This window comes from Arachis ipaensis, chromosome B03, assembly GCF_000816755.2.
Source record: "Arachis ipaensis cultivar K30076 chromosome B03, Araip1.1, whole genome shotgun sequence".
Taxonomy (NCBI): Eukaryota; Viridiplantae; Streptophyta; class Magnoliopsida; order Fabales; family Fabaceae; genus Arachis; species Arachis ipaensis.
In genome coordinates, this window is record NC_029787.2 from 113,794,673 (window position 1) to 113,801,112 (window position 6,440).

The window sequence follows — 6,440 nt, forward strand, 5'->3', positions numbered from 1 at the left end:
GCAGAATTTAAATTGCAAAGAAAGTAAAGGGAGTGGGTAAATTGCATGAAAGTAAAGAGAACTGAAATTTAAAGTGCTGAATCTTAAAGAACAAGAAATTAAATGGCAGAAACTTAGAACGCAAGAAATGTAAATTGCTGAATCTTAAATTGCAAGAAATGTAAATGGCTTGAATTGTAAAGGGAATTGGGAATTGGATTTGCAGAATTTAAACAAGGAAAAGTAAATTGCAACGAACAGAGAAGTAGAAGATAACTTGGATTGAATCGGATCTAAAAACAAAAATGTAAATGAGATTGAAAAGCATTAAACAGAGGATGTAAAATTGGTATTCAGATCTCAGGACTTAAGAGACTAGATAACCAAGTCTAGATCTCAATGCCTTCCTAGATCCAACAAGAGTAATTGCAAAGGAAATGTAAATTGCAAAGAAAGTAGATGAGGAAGCAAGTAACAGAAACTGAAATTCAATTAAGCAGAGAATTAAACAAGATCCCAAGGTGAGATTGAAACAGAAGTTCTTCAATTCTCCACCCAAGATCCGAAGCAAAAAAAAATTAAAGAGTGCTGGGCAAGAACAAGGAAGAAGAGAGATCAATTCTCCTCCCCAATTCTCTTGAATTAAAACAACAATGCTAGAATGTAAAAGTGAGCTCCCAATCAAACCCGAAAAGAAATCTCTATGAAAACTAAAGGGAAGCTCCCCTAAAAACTTAAATCCTATGCTATTTATACACTTTCTTCAAATGGTTTTCAAGCCTTCAATTGGGCCTTTGCTCTTGATGGGATTGGGTTGATAGAGGCCTTGGTTGATTGCTCTTGGAGTTTGGAGAAGAACCGCTTGGGGTTTTGTCTCCCCCATGGATGAGCTTGGAATTTTTTCCATGGATATTTTTGAGTTTGGGGATGCTCGTACAGAGGAATTATCCAATGGATAGCTACCAGAACATGTCGGATTGGCTATATAACTGACAGATAAGCTCATCAGCCATAGGACAGGCATGCATCATATACATTTGTATATTTTGCTTGAGTATGCATTATCTTGGATTGCCTAAATAATTTACAGTGTCTGTCTGCTACTTGCTGTATCTGTGCCCTATCTGTATTTTTTTATCTGATTTGTATGTGTATGTTTATCTAAGAGACCCTCTTTGATGGAGGCGTGATGAGGGTGGTTTCTGATATGTGATGATAGAGGTTGAGGTAGGATGGATTATGTGTTGCTTTATTTTTCTAATTTATGAATTAGTTGGATAGGAGTGAGCGATGTAAGTTAGGTAGGAAGCCCTTAGACATGTCTTTGGTCCTTTCTAGTTTTTTAAACTAATAACCTTACTGATTTGTAAATTAAAGGAGTTTCTATACGACTTTTGAAAGTGGGGTTTTCCATAAAGCTTTTCAAAAAAGGTTATTTGAAGGATAAACTGCTTTTATAAAGAAATTAATTATATTTGCAAGTATTTCTTTGCTTTAATGGTATTCCCTTCCCTGCTGAGAACTTGCGAGGATGATGTTCTCACCCCCTATAGAATTTTTTTTTCAGTGACAGGTTCAGGAAGCTTTGGCGTGAAGCCGCAACCAACTACAGAGTTTTAAGTATATATGTGTTTTCATTTTCTGTTTTTGGTTTAGTCTTAGATTTTATTTTTTTCCTCATCGTTTATTGTTTCAGTTTTTAGAGGGATAGGACTTGTATTTGAAAAGTTTTAAATAAGTCTATGTATTTATTATTATGTGGATATAATTATGTGAATGTGTGGCTTAAGAGAAAGGCTTTTCAATTCCTTTATTAAAAGAATTCAGTTTATATTCACGAAGGCTCAATATTAAATAAATATAGTATGAAATTAAAGAATTAGAGGTAGGTAGCGCCTGGACTTTTAGTGCGATAATGACATGCTAGAAGTTAGGGTGTTACAACTTTCCCTCAACCTGGTGCACCATTGAAGGTGTACTTAGCGGTAGGAGAAGAAGCAGTTAGTAGTTAATTGCACAAGAACGTAAAGGCAAAGAGAAACCCATTGCTTATGTCAGTAGAGCCATGAAAGGGCCAGAATAAAAATACTCCTCACTAGAGAAACATTGCCTTACTTTGATGTACATCTCACAAAGATACCGATACTACTTCCAAGCACACCAAGTAGAAGGTTTATCAAAAAATGAAGGCCCTAGGTTTTTAATCGAAAAGCTAATGTTGACTGGGAGATTGAGTCATTGGGCACTCCTATTAAGTGAATATGATGTGAAATTGGTGACATCTATCACCATTAAGAGCCAAGTTTTGGCTGACCTTTTGTCAATTTGTCCTGAAAAAGCAACAATTGAAGAGTTGTCAGATCAAATTTCAGGAACAATAGAGATTGTTCATGCTTGCAATGAAGAGAAAATATGGACCTTCATGTTTGATGGAACACCCTCGAATCCTCATGAAAGGGCAGGATTCGTCCTTACAGACTCTCATGGAAGAAATCTATCTTTTATGTTTTGATTGGATTTCTCTTGCACGAACAATGAGGCAGAGTATGAAGCTCTAATGCTCGGTCTAAAAATGAGTCAAGAAACTCCATATCAAAGGAGACTCCAACCTCATAATACAATAGATCTAAGAAGGGTACGACACAGAGAAAAAAATTCTGGCCCTATGCAGAGAACAAGTTTGGCGCATGATGAAGGTATTTGACAAGATTTTATTTGAGCATGTACTCCGAACAGAAAACAAGCATGCGAATGTTCAAGCAACATTTGCGAGTAGAGTTACTATTCAAAATGGGCAACATGCTTTGGAACACCAGACAATTGAATATTCTGCCAGAGAAGAAAGAATGTCCATGGAAGCAGTGGCGGAACCAGAAATTTCATAAGAGGGGGGCCAATTAAATATAAATATAACAAAAAATTAACAAAATATGATTTGTAGCATATATATCAAAAAAGTAATTATATTATATAAAAGTCAATGTTCAACTACATACTTTAAGATTTTGATATTTTTAAACTTGCTCGACGATGCTTCATAGAACTAAAATCATCAAATATCATCTCTGAAGTGAATTTTGAAGCAATTTCCTTTTCAATATATACAATCATACAATCTGCTAAAAATTCATCTTCCATCTTGTTTCGAAGCCTTGTTTTAATAATCTTCATAGCTGAAAAGGCCCGTTCAGTTGTTGCTGTTGTCACAAGAAGAGTCAAAACAAGACGAATTAATCTATCAATTAAAGGATATATATTTGATTTTCCTGTCTCTGTCAATTTTTGACACAATTCAGCAAGAGTAGACAAATTCTGAAAATCTGGAGATAATGTGCCAATTTGATTTGCTCCCCTTCCTGTTTCAATTTGATTAGTTGCAACTAAATGGGAAATTTCAGTTGCATAAGCAGATCGTAATTCATCATTGCGTTTGCAAGAAGAGCACACAACATTGATAATATTACTCAAACTTTGGAAAAAAGCATGAACATCAACAACTTCCTTAGCCGCAGCAACGAGAGCTAGCTGTAATTGATGAGCAAAGCAATGAACATAATATGCATAAGGACATTCTTGAATAATTAAAGCTTGTAACCCTTTCCACTCTCCACGCATATTACTAGCTCCATCATACCCTTGACCTCGAACATTTTGAATGTTGAGATTGTGATGAGATAATGCAGAACAATCTCTTGTTTTAGAGTAGCAGAAGTAGTATCTTTGACATGAACAACATCTATTAGCCTTTCTTTGACAAATCCATGCTTATCAACAAATCTAACAACAAGTGCCATTTGTTCTCTTCTAGATTCATCTCTAGCTTCATCAACAATCAAACAAAACTTTGCATTACCAATCTCATTGCGAATTTCATTTTGCACCTTTCTAGCAAAAACATGTAGAATTTCCTTTTGAATAGAAGGTGATGTGTATATTGCATTTGGAGGAGCATTATCCAAAATAACTGCATCCACTTCTTTATTGTAAGAAGCTAATAATTTTAACATTTCAAGAAAATTTCCTCGATTCTGAGACTCATGACTCTCGTCATGTCCCCTAAAAGCACAAGCTTGAAACGTTAACCATCTGACAGTATCAATAGAGGCTTTAAGACGTAATCTATTGCTTAAAACTTGTTGTGAGCTTTGCTTAGACAATACTTTGTCAATGTGAGATAATTGATTAAGCAAATCTTTACAAGACTTAACAGCAATATTATGAGGAGAATTAAGAGATTTACCCACATGAGATAAAAATGCACAATTCTTTCCATTATTCACTTTTTTCCAATTGCGAAATCCTCCTGATGTGAATGGACTTGATTTCTAGAAAATAAATAGCATGGAAGACAAAATGCAGCATCCACTTCTGGCGAATATTCTAGCCAAGAAAAACTCTTAAACCAATGAGCTTTGAAACGACGAGGATGACTTTCTAGACCAGAAAGAGGGTACTCATCCATAATAAATTGATATGGTCCAAACTTTATGTATGCATTATTAATTATTACTATTTACTATTTTTTTTTAAATTTTGGGGGGGACCATGGCCACCTTAGGTCCCCCCGTGGATCCGCCACTGCATGGAAGGAAAAACCAATGATTGGCAAACGCCTCTATATGAATAGCTCAGAACACTCAACATCACTAAAGAAACAAGAGGATTTTGCCCCTCAATGGACAAATGTTCATAAAAAGTAACGATGGACTCCTCATGAAATGTGTAGGAGAAGAGGAAGAAAAAAAATCAGAACAACTACATGGATCCACTTGCGAAGAAGAGGGCACCATATTGTACCAAAAGTTCCAAAGATGGGGTATTTATTGGCCAAAAATAAAGTCTCGTTGTGATGAATTACAAGCTTTTGAAAGTTTTCGAAGGATTCGTCCTTACAGACTCTCATGGAAGAAATCTATCTTTTATGTTTTGATTGGATTTCTCTTGCACGAACAATAAGGCAGAGTATGAAGCTCTAATGCTCGGTCTAAAAATGAGTCAAGAAACTCCATATCAAAGGAGACTCCAACCTCATAATACAATAGATCCAAAAAGGGTACGACACAGAGAAAAAAATTCTGGCCCTATGCAGAGAACAAGTTTGGCGCATGATGAAGGTATATTGACAAGATTTTATTTGAGCATGTACTCCGAATAGAAAACAAGCATGCGAATGTTCAAGCAACATTTGCGAGTAGAGTTGCTATTCAAAATGGGAAACATGCTTTGGAACACCAGACAATTGAATATTCTGCCAGAGAAGAAAGAATGTCCATGGAAGGAAAAACCAATGATTGGCAAACGCCTCTATATGAACAGCTCAGAACACTCAACATCACCAAAGAAACAAGAGGATTTTGCCCCCTCAGTGGACAAATGTTCATAAAAAGTAACGATGGACTCCTCATGAAATGTGTAGGAGAAGAGGAAGAAAAAAAATCAGAACAACTACATGGATCCACTTGCGAAGAAGAGGGCACCATATTGTACCAAAAGTTCCAAAGATGGGGTATTTATTGGCCAAAAATAAAGTCTCGTTGTGATGAATTACAAGCTTTCGAAAGTTTTCGAAGGATTCGTCCTTACAGACTCTCATGGAAGAAATCTATCTTTTATGTTTTGATTGGATTTCTCTTGCACGAACAATGAGGCAGAGTATGAAGCTCTAATGCTCGGTCTAAAAATGAGTCAAGAAACTCCATATCAAAGGAGACTCCAACCTCATAATACAATAGATCCAAGAAGGGTACGACACAGAGAAAAAAATTCTGGCCCTATGCAGAGAACAAGTTTGGCGCATGATGAAGGTATTTGACAAGATTTTATTTGAGCATGTACTCCGAACAGAAAACAAGCATGCGAATGTTCAAGCAACATTTGCGAGTAGAGTTGCTATTCAAAATGGGCAACATGCTTTGGAACACCAGACAATTGAATATTCTGCCAGAGAAGAAAGAATGTCCATGGAAGGAAAAACCAATGATTGGCAAACGCCTCTATATGAACAGCTCAGAACACTCAACATCACCAAAGAAACAAGAGGATTTTGCCCCCTCAATGGACAAATGTTCATAAAAAGTAACGATGGACTCCTCATGAAATGTGTAGGTGATGAGTTATTTTGGTGGAAAAATGAATTTCTCCCAAAACACATAAATCTAACCGGCAAGTGCACCGGGTCGCATCAAGTAATAATAACTCACGGGAGTGAGGTCGATCCCACAGGGATTGAAGGATTGAGCAATTTTTAGTTTAGTGGTTGACTTAGTCAAGCGAATCAAGATTTGGTTGAGTGTTTTGTGATTTGCAGAAATTAAATTGTATGGAATTAAAGAGAACAGGAAATAAATTGCTGAATCTTAAAGAACAAGAAATTAAACGGCAGAAACTTAAAATGCAAGAAATGTAAATTGCGGAATCTTAAAGTGCAAGAAATGTAAATGACTTGAATTGTAAAGGGGATT

General features: G+C 36.0%; 1 pseudogene; it reads right to left on the reverse strand.

Moving 5' to 3' along the window:
* LOC110269514 lies at nt 2,977–4,119 on the reverse strand (annotated as a pseudogene).